At 43.7% G+C, this 16640-nt stretch overlaps 1 protein-coding gene across 4 annotated transcripts in view; it reads right to left on the bottom strand.

Moving 5' to 3' along the window:
- Positions 1-14231, bottom strand: part of PTPN5 (protein tyrosine phosphatase non-receptor type 5) — a 77745-nt gene extending 63514 nt beyond the window's left edge. The window contains exon 1 of one of the 4 annotated variants that reach the window (XM_064714838.1): positions 14101-14231. The gene's annotated coding sequence lies outside the window, so the exon portion shown is untranslated. The other 3 variants (XM_064714836.1, XM_064714835.1, XM_064714837.1) reach the window with 3 other exon arrangements.
- Between the last annotated feature and the right edge of the window lie 2409 nt (positions 14232-16640).

Raw genomic sequence — 16640 nt, 5'->3', positions numbered from 1 at the left:
CTTCCTATAGTAGCAGGAGATAGACTAAAAACAAAATTGGATGCCAATTCACAAACTGCCATTAAATTTCCAGGAAGCCAATCCACCAAGGAACATACTGCACCCTAGAGAGTCCTTAATGAATAGTGACACATTTGCAATAGGCTAGTTAAGGTTTTGCCAACATTTGGGTTTTAAATCCCTCCTATGCTAGCAAAAGAAACTTGCAACTTACTGAAAAATTTTATACAGGGTTCCAGTCCAGGAAGAGAGACTCTGGGAGGGAGGTGGGGGGAAGTGTTAGTGCCACAGTAGATTGGATTTTGTGTTTTAATTATAAAAATAAAAAACAAATTAAAATTTGGGGAAAAAAAAGGAGAAGCTTTGAACCATTACAAGTTTCAAAAGCAGAAAACATTTTGGCAGGCATTAAGGCTGAATCCTGCAGGTAGTAAGTGCCCCTGAGTCTAATCTCTGTGGAAGACAAGTTGCTAGCATCCCCTAAAGAATGTGGGATCCCCAGTGTCTGAGTTCACATTTATATCCATGGGTCTCAAAGCACGAAGCTGTTTCTGTGGTCTGGATCACTGTCCATCTATACTTCCTCTAGTATTCTTGCATTAAAGAGCTTGATCTTCCATCACATGGCCAGTGATGTTTACAATGCAGGGCCCAGAAGATAAGCACTATAAACTTGCAAACATGATGAAATATACAGTACATATAAGAGCTTTACACACTGAATATAATTTGCATTAGATGGAGCATTACTCTCCCCTTGATGTTTATATGAGGAGTATTTCACGGTATCTTGGCATTGTTTTTTTAACTAGAAGCTATCTAGCATCTAATTTGGAGCCCCCACAGTTTCCAGCCCCATCAGCTGGAACAGACTGCTTGTGACTTGCAATCCATTTCCAAGAACTGGAATAGTGCAGAGAGGAAGCAGCATTAGACATTGTTAAGAGAATGGACAGGGCAGGCAGAGGCACTTCATGACCACCCATAACTGCATTAAATTATCTTAGTACTCAAGTAAGGCCAGGAGGGTTAAAAGTGAGGATGGCAAGCTCAAAGTAAAGCCACTAAGTGCTTTCAGTACCAATTGGAAATCCATCATTTGACTGCCTCCATCCTTCACTGTCCTAAGTGCCTCCTGCATCCTTCAATACTTCTGATACCTTCACAGCTGTACATGTGTACCCAAGAACTGCCCACAGAGTCCCTCAGGCCTCAGCTGCAGCCAGGGCTGTCCCACTCATGACCCCCAGCTCCAGCAGTGGGACATGCAAGGATCCCCATTCTATCCTGCCCCATGCATTGTGGCTGTGTAACAGGTGACAAGAAACAGGTATGGAGTCTCCAGGGCTATGCCACAGCCTCCCCTGCTTGTTTATTGCAGCCCAGCACTGATTACTGCCCCTTTGAAGCACTTACCTGTTGTTATCTAATTGCAGGGGTTCCATACTGTTGTCTTCTTATCACAAAAGTTCCCTACCTTCTTGGTGTTTCTCGTGGGCAGTTCCTCAGAGCACTGACTCTTTCTCCTTCACAAAGCAGCCACTGACCCCCAGCTCCCCTCTCACCCACCCCACTCTTTTAGAGCACTCTTCTCACTGCTTACAGCTGTGGCCTGTTAAAGTCAGGCCTGCTCCTAATCCTTGCTAATTGGCCCAGCTGCAACTCCTTAGGGGTAAGATTACTTTCTACACTATCTTTATGTTCTTATATTCTATCCCCCTATACCTACCCATTTTAAAAAGTCACAAGTTTCTCAGAGTCCAGGCTGTGCCTCAGAAGGCAGTGGCAGTCTGCTGTGTCTTTCTAAGAAAGGAAGCTGAGTACAACTACTCAGTTCCTAGGTCAGGACTCAGGAGCTCCCCACCCTGTCTAAGATTTCCTGCAGCAGGCCAGTATTGTCTTAATTTTACTTGATTTTATTAAGTATTTGGACATTGAGCCATACATACATGTACCTGAAACATGACCACCTTTAGCATAGCCAAGCATGAAAAGCTTATCCATTCACAACATTGAGACCCTGTAAGACAACAATCAACACTCATCCTGACTAGCAATCACTAAGCAGCAATCAGTGTAACTCAGAACCTTGTCTTTCACACACTATTTTCTCCCCAGGATAAACCATCAGGCAAGAGCCTGATCTTCTTACATAAACCCCTTTTCTACAAACAAGTGGAGTTTAGTAGCAGGGTACATGAATCTTAAGAGGATTCAGAGAGCAGAGAATGCTCTAAAAAGAAGAGTTTTCTTGTTTCCATTATTACACCAAATGGCATCTTCCTGTTTGCTAAACAGCTGCCTTCTCAGGTTAGACTGCCCAGTGATCTTGGGGTGCCACACAATCTCTGCAGGAAGCAGAACTGCTTATCCCAAAAGGATGAATGTGCTATCTCAAACCATCAGGGCATCACTGCTGTTTCCATTTAGCCTATTGCTGCCACAGCCTTAAAAATTAATGAGTTCTCCAGGGAATAGACAGGCATAATGCTCAAAGCAAATGAAGCTGCTGCCAACACTGTTTTCCTGTTCCCTAGACACTACTTCAAACCAAAACAGAAGAGCAACTTTTTTCCCCTCAGCTGAGTATCAGAATTCTTTCAGACAGAAAAAAATACCTATGCCTGTGTGGACAGACCTTGAAATTTCCCTTCTTACCAGCCAACACAACATAGTCTGTTCCCTCTGCCATCCAAATTCAACATGAAGAAAAACCAAGCTTCATTTTAGGTCAATGTCTGAAGTGATCTTGGTCCAAGTTTTGTGAAGATGCTAAACCTTGCTTAGAAATGATGACCTGCATACAACTAAAAGGGATACTGACTTTCTCCAGCCCTGGAACTGATTTGATTTCTTGCTTTTCCTTTCCTGTGCAGTAGTTAACAACATGTGCACAGATATGATATCACATAGAACAGAAACACAGGTCAGCAAAGGCATTTGTGTAAGACCCTCTTCTTTGGGGAGCTATCTCATATAAAAGGGAACATCAGCAGATGGAGCTCTGCTTCTGCATCACACTCTTCAAATGTGAAAGCCTGGCAGGTGCAGAGGGGGATAGGAACAATCACTCTCTCACCCTTTCCAGCTCTTGCTTTTCATGGCACCACTGCACACAAAAGAGAAACAGCTTCTTCTGTCTTCCAATCCCTTTGCTTCCCTAAAACCACTCCCCCCACCAACCAGTGTCTCTGAGTCTGCCTGGAAAAGGTTTAGAAATCCTCAAACAAAATGCGTTAAGCATCCAGAATTATCATCAATTAACAGCTCCAAAACAATACAATGAGGGATTAGCTCAGCAGAGGAGCTCTGAAATTTACACTGATGTAAGGTCTGAGACCTGCTCTTAAACAACAGGAAAAGAAATGCTTCTCTAGGGCAAAAGACCAATACCATGAGAATCACTATGACAAGCAAGCAAGGCTTTGTCTAACCTGACGTGTTACCAAGATCTCAGATTTCTGCTCATCTCCACTTCTGGTAATTTATGAAGCATCAGCTGCTAAAATTGTGCAGCAACCGAGGAAGACTATTAGCAATTACAACCAGGTAAGTGCAATGCTTGAGTTCAGTATTGCAGGAAAAGGCCTAAAAATGGCTGGCTGGATTATTGAGGCGTTTTCCAGCACATCAGGATGATTCTGAAGACCTGCTGTGTTCTCAGAATCAGAATGATGTCCATAGCAATCAGTTGCAGAAGAGGAATGGAAAAACTAGAAGCAAATTACTGTCATGTATGCTGTGGTGGTGGCCATCAGCTCATTTCAGGCCACTACTAAGTCCCTTACAACCATGGGATTTTACAGCTCTTGGGGAAGAGCTGCTTCTTTCATAATTGTTAATATCACTATCAATCAGAAGCTGCTAATCTGACAGGATGTAGTGGACAAAGAGAGCAGTTTGTACTACCTGGTCTGAAACCTTTGTGGAGGAAGGTTACTCAGCTCTTTCCAAGAGGAAGAGAAATACAGACCTACAGGAGCTGACACTTGGGCTGGAGAGGTGAAGGACACAGATGGACAGGGTGGAAGCCATGCACAGAGCAGCAGAGGTTGGTATCAGCTGGGAAAAAAAGAAGGGAGAAACGCTTGTAGACACAGATAGGAAACTCTCTATTCTAAACTGGAATAAACATCCGTTTTCAAGGACAGACAATAAATTAGCTGAGAGACCTATTCTCAATTTCTGTTCAGCATCAGCAACCAAGGGAGTAAGCCAGATGCCTTAATAAAGCAAATTCCCAAATGACAGCAGACACTATTCCAGCTAGCTTTGGACTGCCTCCTCTTCCCAGTGTACTCAGCAATCCCATAGGCACAGCTTTACAAATCCCAGGCCACTAGACTGTGATAGAACACAGTGAAGCCAGAGTTAGCATTAGCAGGACTTTGAAGCAAGCTTGCCAAGCAGAAGAAAATCTTTTCTAAATCCTGGATACATAGACAATAAGCTCTCTTGTCTAAACTGTGGAATCACCACCATGTGGATCTCACCTCTGGAGCCATTTTTTTGGGTTTAAAAACTACCTTTATTAAAGTTAGTAAGTTTAACATTAAAGTCATGCCTAGGGCTAACACAAAGCAACAGTTCTCAATTTTAACTAATACAATGTAATCTAATCTACTCATGGCTAACAGACTGAAAATTGATGTTTGAAGTTGTAGAGACTACACTGCAGATAAAACATTGTTGCTTAATTGCTGGTTCATTATTTAGCATCACTAGATAATTTTGGAGCACTGAATCACCATTTGTGATCTGCTGCCCACTGGCAGCACACAGACCTGTGACAATGGCCAAAATTATGTTCAAGATTGACAGCGTTTCCAATCAGGAGTCTGAGGGGTTACAGTGCTAGAGACCTCATAGGAAATTCAATGTGTTTTCCTAACAAATTCAGACACTGTTGCACATGATACAAAAAAGCTCAAAAGGGATAAAAGAGCAAATGTCAGTGTCTGCTTTGGGGACAATATCCATAATTTAGAAATTTGGGATGTTAGAAAACGTACATACCGTGGAGAACATTACATTTGCTTGCAGTAAGTTACCACAAAGAACACAGCACCATCTGAAAACATGGTTTAAAGCAATAACTAAGAGGCTGAAATACAGACAGTATTTGGGCACTCAGCTCCTTGTTTCTGTTGGTGCAAGACAGACATCATGCAAGTATGAGAGAAGTCCTCTTCTGATTTAAAAGAAAGTAATAACTATTTTAATTATGTGACCATTCCAAACAGGCTCTGAAGTGCAAAAGCACAATCATCAGCACAAAAAAATAGCCATTACATGCTTTTTAGACACAGGATTTGTTACAATAATTCTTGAAGCTCCCAGCAGTTTCATAACAAAGTAGTCACATCTGCAGTTTCACAGAAATTACCACGTCTGTGCCAACATTTCATCTTACGAATGTTTGCAGGCTCTGATTTCCATGTTTAGAAGAGGAATGAAACAAGGCAACTACTTAAATTATTCCACCTCTCTGGCTTGCTATTCTGAGACTTAAGGAGCAGAGGCTTCAGTCAGGGTAATGGAATGGTGGCAGTGATCTCCACTGGCAAGGGAGGCTCTGCTCCTGAAGGAGACAGCCTCAGCCAAGCCCCAGTCTGGTAATGTACACTGTTACTGACACTGAAAACAAGGCAACAGATGCTGTTGGAGTATCAAATGGAAGGCATTCTGCAAAAGAAAACAAACAAACCTAGCCATACTCAACAAGGTACAGGAAGGAAGCAGCAAGCGTCTGTTCCTAAAAGTAAAAAGGACCCAGCAGAACCACCAGGAAAAAAAGCCCTGCCTGATGAATAAAATGAATTCCCTTCCCCAGAAGCTCTGGATGAGGAAAAAAACATATTTAAGCACACGTTACCTGCATTAAAACACAGAACCGAACAACAACAACAAAAAACCACAAACCAAACCAAACCAAAAAACCACAACAACACAAAAAAAAACCCACAAAAAAACCCAAACAGGCAAGTGTAATTCAGTGAACTGACTGTACATTCAAAAGTGGTATCACATATCCAAGAATGCTTCAAATAACATCTCTGGTAAAACAAATACTCTCTTAGGGAGGCTGAGTCAAGATGCCTAGCTTACTTCTAAGTGTCCTGACCTAAACATTATGACCTAAATCTTGCAAGAGTAGAGAAAAATGAAACCTCAAGCCTATATGAATTCTCACTGCCATTAGCAGGCCTGCAGTGGTCTGCTTTCCTTAGCATTTTATGTGAATATACACCTGTATTTTAATTATCCCACAATTTTGGTCTGTTCCAAGACATCAGTATGAGCTGCAAAATGAAAAATATGGAATGCATCCAGGGAGATCCATCAGCCTGCCTTTTGGGTAGGCAGCTAATCAACAGGTAATTGTAAGAACAGGTCTCCAGAGTGTGGGAAAGCATCTGCTGTTTGTGTTGACACCACAGCTGCATGTGACAACAGCCAACCTACAACCCATGGACTGCTTGTGACAACCCAAATTTCAGAGACCAGCTGGGGTCAGTGAGCAGGTCCAACAGGCTGTTCTGCCCCCCTGGACTTCTCTCAACCAAAGAAGAAACTTCAAGAGCTGTTCTCCCCACCCCTTTAGTGTTCACTTGACAGCTCTCACTACACACCAGAGAAGTAAAGCCATGCTCCAGGCAAGCTGGTGGGAGGCAGGAATGGGGCTACAAAACCCGAGGTAATTGTAGGTTTGGCCTTTCAAATCCTGCCTTGCCAAAGGACACAAAGCTTCCTGTACCCCAGTGGAACCTTCCCCTTATCTTGCATCCACTAAGTGGTCACATCCACCTAAAAATGCCTGCAACACTGTTGCCTGCTAAAAATCTCCTGCCATTGAAACAGGAAGAGAAATAAGGTAATAATTGGAATGACCTGCTTTTACAGACTGCAAGTCATCTATTATGAAAATGGATATTATTTATAGCAACTGAGAGATGAAATTCAGAGCAAATACCCTCACTGTGCAAAATTCTGAGCTTTTTTCCCCCCAGTGGTTATGGGTATTCAACAATATCCAGAAGAGGTCTTTACCAAATGCCACTTGTATTTTCTAACACGATCTAAGACACCATTAGAGGTCATATCACTGGCGTTGTGAACAGAATATGGTTTTCCAGTGAAGGGGAGCAGCAACTATCTAGAGAGGAAGATGGAAATGTTTGTCTCAGGGGAGAAACCACAAGGATTGCTATTTTCTGGAGTGTGGAATTAGGGGAGAAAAAAAATACAACCTCATCTAGAAAGTGATGTGTACACTAGTCCAAATGAAGTCATCGCCTAAATTTTTCTAAGCCACCCTCACTAAGAGGTGAAATCAGAAGGGAACTAAACTATTTATGAAACAATAACCTGAGTAGTTTGCTATAGTTTCAATAATGGAGCTGTGCACAAACCTTATATTAGTAAACATGAATGGCCCTGTTCAGTCTTTAAGAATGGGAAAGTCTCAAGTCTCTGCTTCTATGAAAGTCAGAAACAATACAGGTAGGTTGTTAAAAAATTAAAAATTAAATCACTGAAGGTAAACAAAACATCCTAAAGGTATATTTCCTCAATAAAACACTTTTAGAAAAGTTTTTCAATTTAAATTCATTCACAATTTTAGGCTGTATTTTCTCACAAGCCACACCTGATTTGTTATAATATGTCTTTTGACAATCTTTTGGGTTGATGAGGTCACACAGTGTAAATACTACACTGTCAATTACTTCAGAGTGTGATATGAGAAACAAACCTTGTGCACTACAAAGAAAATCTACACTGCTTAATGAATTTTAACAAATAATTCACTTTTTGTTTTTGAAAGATCAATTTCCTTCAAGCATCTTGTTTGCTCCTTTGCATCAATAACCCCCACTGTCAGATGTCTGCTCTTCCTTTGACATTTATTTAAAACAATTTTATATTTAACAGACTTAATTTTACAGTGCTATTCATATGCCAATTCTCCACATCTAATTCTTAATAGTACTTAATATGAGTTATCTTTATCTGTACTCCTCAGACTTGAATAAAGACATCTCCAGACACACAGAACTCATTGGATCTAGGGACACGGGGATTTCTAGGTAAAATTGTGATTTCAGTAATCATGCATTTCAAGAAGTAACAAATGTTTATCACAGAATATTCTGAGGTGGAAGGGACCCCCAGAGATTGAGTCCAATGCCAGAGTCACTTTGCTGCACTAGTAACACAAGATACCTCATCACCTGAAAACACATTTGCAGTTGTAAATACAAAGTGTTCCTCCAAAGTGACAATATTCTGTTCGCTCAACACATACAGAACAAACAAAGGAATGGATATCTAAGAGGATTTTTAACCTTAACTTCTCATATTGGGTTCACAGATGAAAATGTGTATCTTTGCCAAAGCACATGTACCTCAAAGATCTTTGTGCTCTTGCTACATCTCTGCTTGCACTGTTAGAGGGCTCCTTTCATTGTTTTATTCTCCTTTAGGTTTAGATTTGATTTCACCAATTGCTGCAGTACTAATTAAAATCTAAGAGTCTGGCTACACAGGGTTACACACCAGAACAGCCATTCCAAATATTCAGCTCAAACATTTCCAGCTCACAGTCTGATTGCATAAGGGCCACATGTGTGTGGAAAATAAGCTTGGTATGCTAATCTTTGTGAATTTCCATATGTAGATTAGCCCTCAATTTCCCAATTAAATAAATCCATCTCCCACATCTCTTGTGGTCACATAGAAATGAGAGATAGCATTTGATAACTGCCTACTTACAAATACAAATAGAACCATATTTTGCATTTATTGTTTTTTTACAAGGACTGTATAATGAAGATGAAAGGAAATATTAGGCAGAGATAAAATTCTTCCACTTTTTGAAATGGAAAAATCTATGTCCACTGGACTTGCCCACTAAAATACCTAGTGATAGGGGATTTTTTTCCCCAGAGCAGTGTTCATTCATTTATCTGCCAAGAATTGTGTTGGGTTTGTACTTAATATTGTGGTTACAACTGCAGAATGTATTTTAGGGTATCACATGCAGTGTTGGTGTCTTGGTCTCCCAACTTCCAATCCGTTCCCTATTGACAGGAGCCTATGCTGCAAAAGGGCTCAGGGTTTAAACAAAAAGTTCTGCAAGGGTATGGAAATTATTCATATGAGATATTTTGCATATTGAATTACATCAAGGAGTTCATTACCTTGGTTAACTGCAGGTTTCAAAGAGCCTTCTGCAAGTGAACCAACAGATTTGGAATTCTCAGCTTCCAAACAGAGACTCCTTTGGAACCAGTTATGTTATACAGCTTACACCATCTATTTCCTTGACTTCCAAGGAGCTCTAGAAGGAAAGTCATTCAGAACTGATAGGTGCAGATCACAGGTTCATCAGGATAAATTAAATGTCTTCCTCTAACGTAGAGTGCTTCAAATTCACACTCACTTATAGGGAAAAAAACCAAACTCTAATTGTTCCATAGTTGTAATAATGCAACTGAACAAAAACAAACATATCTACACAGCTCCTGAAAGCAGTTTCTAACCCACTATCAAGTTTCTCCAGTACAAAAACTTCTAGTAAAGCCAAGGACATCCAATTGTCCTTCAGACATGCAATTTCAGACTAGACTACAGTGACATCTTATGCTGTCAGTGTCTGCTAGGAACTTTATCCCCCATCAGCTTCTTTAAGGAACATTCTTATCTTGCACAAAACTGCTGCCTTCAGAGTCCTGGGTGCTCATCAGCACTTCTAATGAAACCTGATCTGTAGATTATCAAGGGGCAGAACAATTCTAGCTGTACACAGACTACAACACTGGAATGATTTTTAAAAAGCAGTGTAATCAAGACCAGCTGTGTGGTAGCTTATGCAGTTTGATGAAGCAGTGCATCCACACAGACGTCAGTTTAGATGGTGATGTTAGCTGTGGGTGTGGCAGTGGGCAAAACTAGCAAGGAGCAGGCTCTGCACACTGCAGTGATTGGTAACTTCTCACTGAAGCTTTCAAAACCTGCCTGAAACTCCAGCCCATCTGGAAGTAACAAGTTTGCACACACAGGATGACAAAGACAGTCATCATCCTAAACAAATGCATGTACATAAAATATATTACATGTGGTTTTCACTCTTGCTGGCACTCACTGCTGTTTGAGCCCGGCCTCACATATTTAATTCTTTTCTAAAAGATGGTGTAAGTGGCTTTATTATACATTGTAATAACAAAAGTTACTTGTCTGATGATAGACAAGGCAGGTCCCAACCTCCCTGTAACTTAAGTAAGTTGCTTATACCTGAAGGGCAACAAAAAATGAGGTCCTGTTAGCACATGCAGTTGTGTCCACAGGACAGAATTGATATAAAAATACAGAAAGTTGCACTGTCTTGCTGTTATACCCATACACACATAAGTAAAACACAGAATGAAACTAAATATGATACTGAATTGCAAAACAAACAAGAAATAAAATTTTTATGCTAGAGATCCAACTCCTAAAAATAATAAATATTTTTGGCAGCTACTCATGACCTCAAACCAGGGTTACCAGACCGACACTTTCTATTACATCCATCTCCTAGAGCTGCAAACGAGGATCTAAGCCCTGGGGAAGTTTATACTCTTAGGGAGGTTCCCTGCTCTTGGGAAAGGCTGCTCCTGCCCCAAAGAGGTTAGGAGTCAGGTTACATGCAGCAGGTCACTAAACAAGGAAGGACTAAGTAAAACAGACACAAACCAGTTACATTCTACTTACTGGCATTCTAGCTGGTCATGGATCAGGACTCTTACAACACAGGACCTTGAATCTGATTTTTGAGATGTGAATTATTACCATACTCTTTAAAGTTGCTCAAAATCACAGGATAGTCTGGTTCTGGGTAGAATCAAGCCAGTCTTAATTCTGGGTAGAATTAGGAGAGGAGTCTGAAAAGAACATGAGCTCCATCACAAAATAAAAAATACTGTGATGTTCCAGAGATGTTCAAAACCCTTGCCTTTCTTGACTGTCATAGCTTGCTCTCTCTGTGGTAGCATGAATACATACAGCACACACATGCTGGCCTGATTCTGCTAAAGATGCTTTAGTGCAAATCAGTCCTCCAGTTATCAAATTTCATTTGCATGTTCCCTTTGCAAGGAAGTCCCAAATATTCTCTAAAGTAGAAGCACATTATCTCTGAAATCTCAAGATAAAGTCTCTAAGCATCAGTTTAAACCAAGAAGCTGGCCCTATCATAGGTTGAATCTTGGGTCACATCAGTCACACGCTCCTGTGGCCTACACAGGGTAAGCAGGGAACCGAAAATTAACTGTGAGAGCAAAATTCTCAGTTATGGGACTCTGTCATGCACCTTTTGAAAAGCTGTAAGTCAGAAAAGCTCTTCTACAAAAGCCTACACGCCTCAAGTCTCCACTGCCTCTTCTGCCTTTGGACTCAACATTCCACAAAAGAGAGTGATCAACCAACCAAACCCAACCAAACTCCCTGCCTTTCACAAAGGCTTGGCTTGTGGGCAATTGTTAGAGAAAGCCAAGCAAGTGAAATTCTTCAGTGCAGTTGGTTAAAGAAATTTACTAATCTTATTCCTGAAATAGAAATTTCCTAATTGTACATTACTTCACTCCCTTTGTTGAACAAACTTCACTTTCCTGTCTCATCTCTTCTGTTGACAAGCCCAAACCATGGCTGACCTTTTTAGACAGAGGCAGAAAGAACTGGGTTTTTTTAAAACTGTCCTGCAAATCAGTATAATTGCTCCTGCTGCAGCAACATCTGCCTTTCCAGATACTGAGAAAGCAGATACTGGAAAGCATCCTGCTACACAATGGAATTCTGAGATCCAGAAAACAAAAGAAATGCTTGTAAAAACTTCTCTTCTCTGATCTTTCCCTCACCCCATGCTTGTTTTTAAAGCATAAACCATGTAACAGAAAAAATATATAACAGAAAACAGCTCTTCCATTTCAAACCAGTTTAGGCACTTAAAAGCTGTATGTGTTTATTTCCCTTTTGTGCTTTGTACTTAATCAATATTAATACCAAAAGATGAATGCTGTAATTGCTCAGATTTGCATTCTTTTTGTGCATTCTGCCATTTATCACACTAAATTGTTACTAAATTGATGGTTTTGCTATTTAAAGGCTCTTGTTCTAGTTTTACATGCATGACATGCAGTTGGCAACTCTTTCTGCAGTGGAGTGACAAACATTTTAAAGCCTTTAAACCATAATACTGCTAAATAAGAAGTAAAAAACCTAATAAACCAACGACACAATCCCACAGAGAATAATGCCTGTTCAATTACAACAAAAGGAATAAAACAACCAGATGTGATGTGCTTACCTTTCTGCACATGCCTACTGAGAACATTTGGACTCATTATACGCAAATGTAGAGTAAGAATTCTCATGTCAATTTTATCCCCATTCAAGTCAACTGGTTACATTTCCTCTGTCAATGGGCACACATTGAGCCCCTGAATTATCCTTGGCTTCAGATGTTCAACATGAACTCAAATATATCAATGAGAAAATTGGAAAAATCACTACATTCTGCTACTCCAAAGGAACAAACTGGAAGTAGAGCAAGCAGTTAGAAAATTTGCTTCAGCTATCCCACACAGTAAAATTCAGCACCCTTGTCATGCACCACACAACTTGTGCTGAAATCAACGAGAGTTCCGGGTCTGTCTGAGATGTGAACCTGATTAACTGCACAATTTATACAACAAGGAAGTTATCATCTCAAACTGACTAACGAAGCATTGTGATCAAATAAAAAATTGCTTCCTCGGTATAGGCAACACGTTGGAAGTAAACAAAAAAAAGAGAGGATAATGCAGCCACATTTCTTCTGACTCCGTGGTTTGTTGCTCTAACACAAACACAGAACCTGGCCACCAGCTGTAAATCGTTGCCAATCAGGTGGCAGCCAGCTGAACTGGATCCGAACCTGAACAACTTTGTAAATAACACTGCAATACAAAAGGCTTAACCTACTAGATTTGCTTTTCTTTTCTCACATAATGTAACAATTCCAGCCTCACCAAAACGCAATTGCATAACAAGATAGCAGTATGTAAAGTTTGGAGGAAAAAATTATCATAATTGCAAATTAGCTCACAGGGCACACGTGAATGCTGTTCCATTCCACCCATAACTCTGCCAAAATCCAGCTGCACAGGACTCCAGGCTCCCAGCACTTTATTGCCTACACCGGCAGCTATCCTGCTCTCAGCACTGCCATCTAGGAGAGAGATGGCCCGTAGCGCGGGTCGCCTGGAACATCAGCTCCCAGGCAGCAGCATTCCCGGAAAGCATCGCAAAGCTGTTGCTGCTGCTAAAATTTTAACTGCAGCCGCTAGTTAACTGCCGGCTGTGCCGGTTCGAAAGCAGCCTCCCCCAAACCCCCCAGCCCTTCCCAAGCACCGGCATCTGCCCCGCGTCTCTCGGCGTTGTGTGACGGGGGAAAAGCCCAGCCTTGTGCCCGGGCCCTGCGGGCGCGGAGCGGAGCGGACGGCCCGGGGCTGCGAGCGGCCCGGAGGAGCCGGGCCGGGCTGGGCCGCCTCAGCGCTCCGCGGGGCTGCGCGGACATCGCCGGCCGCTGCCCCCGACCCCGGCCCCGCGCCCGGCAGCCCCACCGCGCACCGGCACCGCTGATGCCGCTCGCCCACCTCCGAGCCCCGTCCTTCCCCAGGGGACCGGGCTGCCGCTGTTGCATCTCTCTGCGTGCAGCAGGACGAAGCGGGAAAAGGCTGCAGGAAAAGCCAGGCAAGGGACGTGCCCTGCCCGCCGCCGGCCCGAGGCACAGCCTCCGGCGTGCAGCGGCGTGCAGCAGCCCCCCGCAGCCCCGGGAGCCGCCGCCGCAGCACGGCACAGCCTCGCCTTACCTCCCCGCCCCGGCTCCGGGGATGCGCCGCAGCTGCTGCCGTGCCCGCCTCCACCTGCGCCGTCCCTCCCAGCCCGGCGCTCAGGTGCGGAGGGAGCACAAAGGCAGCGCTGCGGCACGGAGGGGGCAGCGGGCTCTCCCCCGCCGAGCCCCGCTCCCGCCGTCGGCAGCCGCCCGCTCCCCTCCCCTGCCGGTACCGAGCGCCAGCCCACCTCAGCCGCTGCGGGGCCGCCCCCCGCCCGAAAGCGTGCGACTTGCCCCGAGCCTCCTCTCGAAAGCCTCCGGGCGCTGCGGCTGGGGCCGGCACCACGGAGCCCCCCTCAGCCTGAGGAAGTTCCCCGGTCCTGCGGAGAGCTGAGGGGACACGCTGCCCCACGTACCCCCACTGCTGACACCCCCGGGCTCCCCCCCTCCGCTGCTCCGGCAGACACGAACGGGCAGCCCCCTCAGGGCCGGGGGTACGGACCCTGGTCCTGGGGCTCGCCAGACAGGGCGACCACCGCCCCCCGCCCCGTCGCCGCTGGGTGCGTGTGTGGGGAGGGGGGGACAGGTGACGAACGGCAGGAAAGAGCCGCTTCCCCCCGGCGGGCAGGTCTGTGGTGCAACACCGCTCCCCCCTTCCCCCCAGCCCGTCTCTGCAGGTGCCCCCGGGAAGGGCTGCGAGGCTGGCAGCCGACAACAGCCGCCCCCTCCCCCGGGAAAGCTGTTCTGCCTCCTTCTCCCTCGCTCGCCTTCTTTTCAGCTCGGCCGCTTGACTGACAGGGAGCCTTCCAGCGGCCGCCCACGCGCGCTCCCGTTTCCCCTCAGTCGGAGAGGGAGATGGCGAGGGGGAAAGCATGAATGAAACAGCCAGGCAGCGAGCGGGAGCAGCCGGACCGGCCCCCGGAGCGCCGGGGCCGCTGCCGAAGTGATGCCCGGGGGCGGCGGGCTCGGCCGGCCGGCCCCGGTGTGCGGGCAGCCCCCCCGCCCCGGCCCCGCTGTGAGGGCAGCCCCCCGCCCCGGCCCCGCTGTGGGCTCGTGAGGGGAGCCAGGGCCCGCTGACTGCCAGCGGCACCTCCGGCATCTCTGCTCAAAGGGGGCTCGAAGGCCGCTTGAAGACACTGCGATGCCTCTGCTGGGTTTATTCCCACAGGGCCGGAGGTGGAAGGTTGATGCCTTCTCGAGCCAGAGACACGACTGTAGCCTTAGAGATGCCTCAGCAACTGGTTAGTTCCTCATCTATAAACCCACTTTGCTCCACAGAAGGCGATTCATTTTGTACTCATAAAAAACCAGCACCTAATACCTGAACTAGTGCTATTGTCCACAAGTAATAGGAAGGAGGAAACAATCTCACAGTACTTCTAAAGCCCACTTGGTTTTCCTAGTGATTAGTTGGTACTGAGGTGTAGCCCTTGTAATCCTTTTTTCCCTCAGATCAGTTGTCCCAAAAATGCTTGTGACTTAAGTGCACACTTCACAGCCTCTGGCTGGAGACCAGAGGTTGTCCCAGTGCTTTGGCATGACTATTTTAAAGTTTGGTTTGTGGTGTCAGTTTTAGTAGCCTTACTGCACAAAGGATTAAATGTTCAGGTGGTGGCCTACAAAGTAAGTGGTTACCTCTCTATCCATTCACTAAAAATCAGTAATTCCTTTACCTAATATTTTATGTATTTTCTTGATTTTATTGACTGGAATTCTTCATTTGAACATGCAAAAGTATTTGTAGTATTTATTTATTTAAATATCATACAATTTAAAAGAACATTTTCTACTTCTGAATATGCATGGAAAATTTCATTATATGCTGGAACATACATTGCATGCTGCACTTGAGACATATCTGCATTTGCAGTTACATAATCAATAAACATGGAGGTTTGTCCCATTAATCTAGAATCACATTCTGAGCTGTTTTAAACCAGTATGCCTCCACAAATTTAATGCCTGCCAGAAAATTTATATCAGCTAAAATTTTGGCCTCTGAATTTTTAAAAAAAGCTGCTTTTGATTTCTGTGGAGAGAAGTGTCTAAGGACTTAATTTTTTTAAATTTTGTGTTCCTGAAAACTGAGTGGACAATAAAGCATTATCAAATCTTTTGTTGCAGAACAATGAATGTATCATTATAAGATAAGGCAGTGCAATCCTTTACATATTTGGTCTAAGAGATGCATAAGCAGCTAGAGAACAAAAATGAAGGATCCTGAAAGCGCACATGTCTTTTAGGTAATTACACCAAGAGATGTTAAAGCATATAAGAAGCCAGCTATAAATGCAGTAATAACATCTTATGAACAATGCCTATTATAAAATCAGTAAATTCACATCATATAATCAATGTATCAGTGGTTACCATCTTAGGAAAATGAGATAACACCTTTCTGAACAGCCATGTACCTATGACAGCGAAATGAAACAAAGGAAAACTCTAAACCAGCTTACAATCAGTAACAGGCATAATGTGGAATCATAACTGACTCTTCTGTGTTTTCTGCGGAACATAAAACAGCAGAGATTGTAAGGAGCAATAAAATCTTTGACAAAATCAAGGGTGAACATGCTGTATCTTCTTTACCCACAAATAGGTGTTTATCAGTGTTTCATCACAGCTATTTTTGTCAGTGTCATCTCTTAAAAGAAAACAACTATCTTACAATGTAGAAAAGCAATATTTAACTGTCTTAGCTAGCAATACAAGATGTAACCAGAAGGACATATTCTATCACCACCTGTTAAAACCGAGTGGGGCAATGTTCTTTACATCCTCCTTC

The sequence above is a fragment of the Zonotrichia leucophrys genome, chromosome 5 (assembly GCF_028769735.1).
Source record: "Zonotrichia leucophrys gambelii isolate GWCS_2022_RI chromosome 5, RI_Zleu_2.0, whole genome shotgun sequence".
NCBI lineage: Eukaryota > Metazoa > Chordata > Aves > Passeriformes > Passerellidae > Zonotrichia > Zonotrichia leucophrys.
Note: the sequence above shows the minus strand (reverse complement) of the source record. Positions and strands in the feature narration are given on the sequence as shown.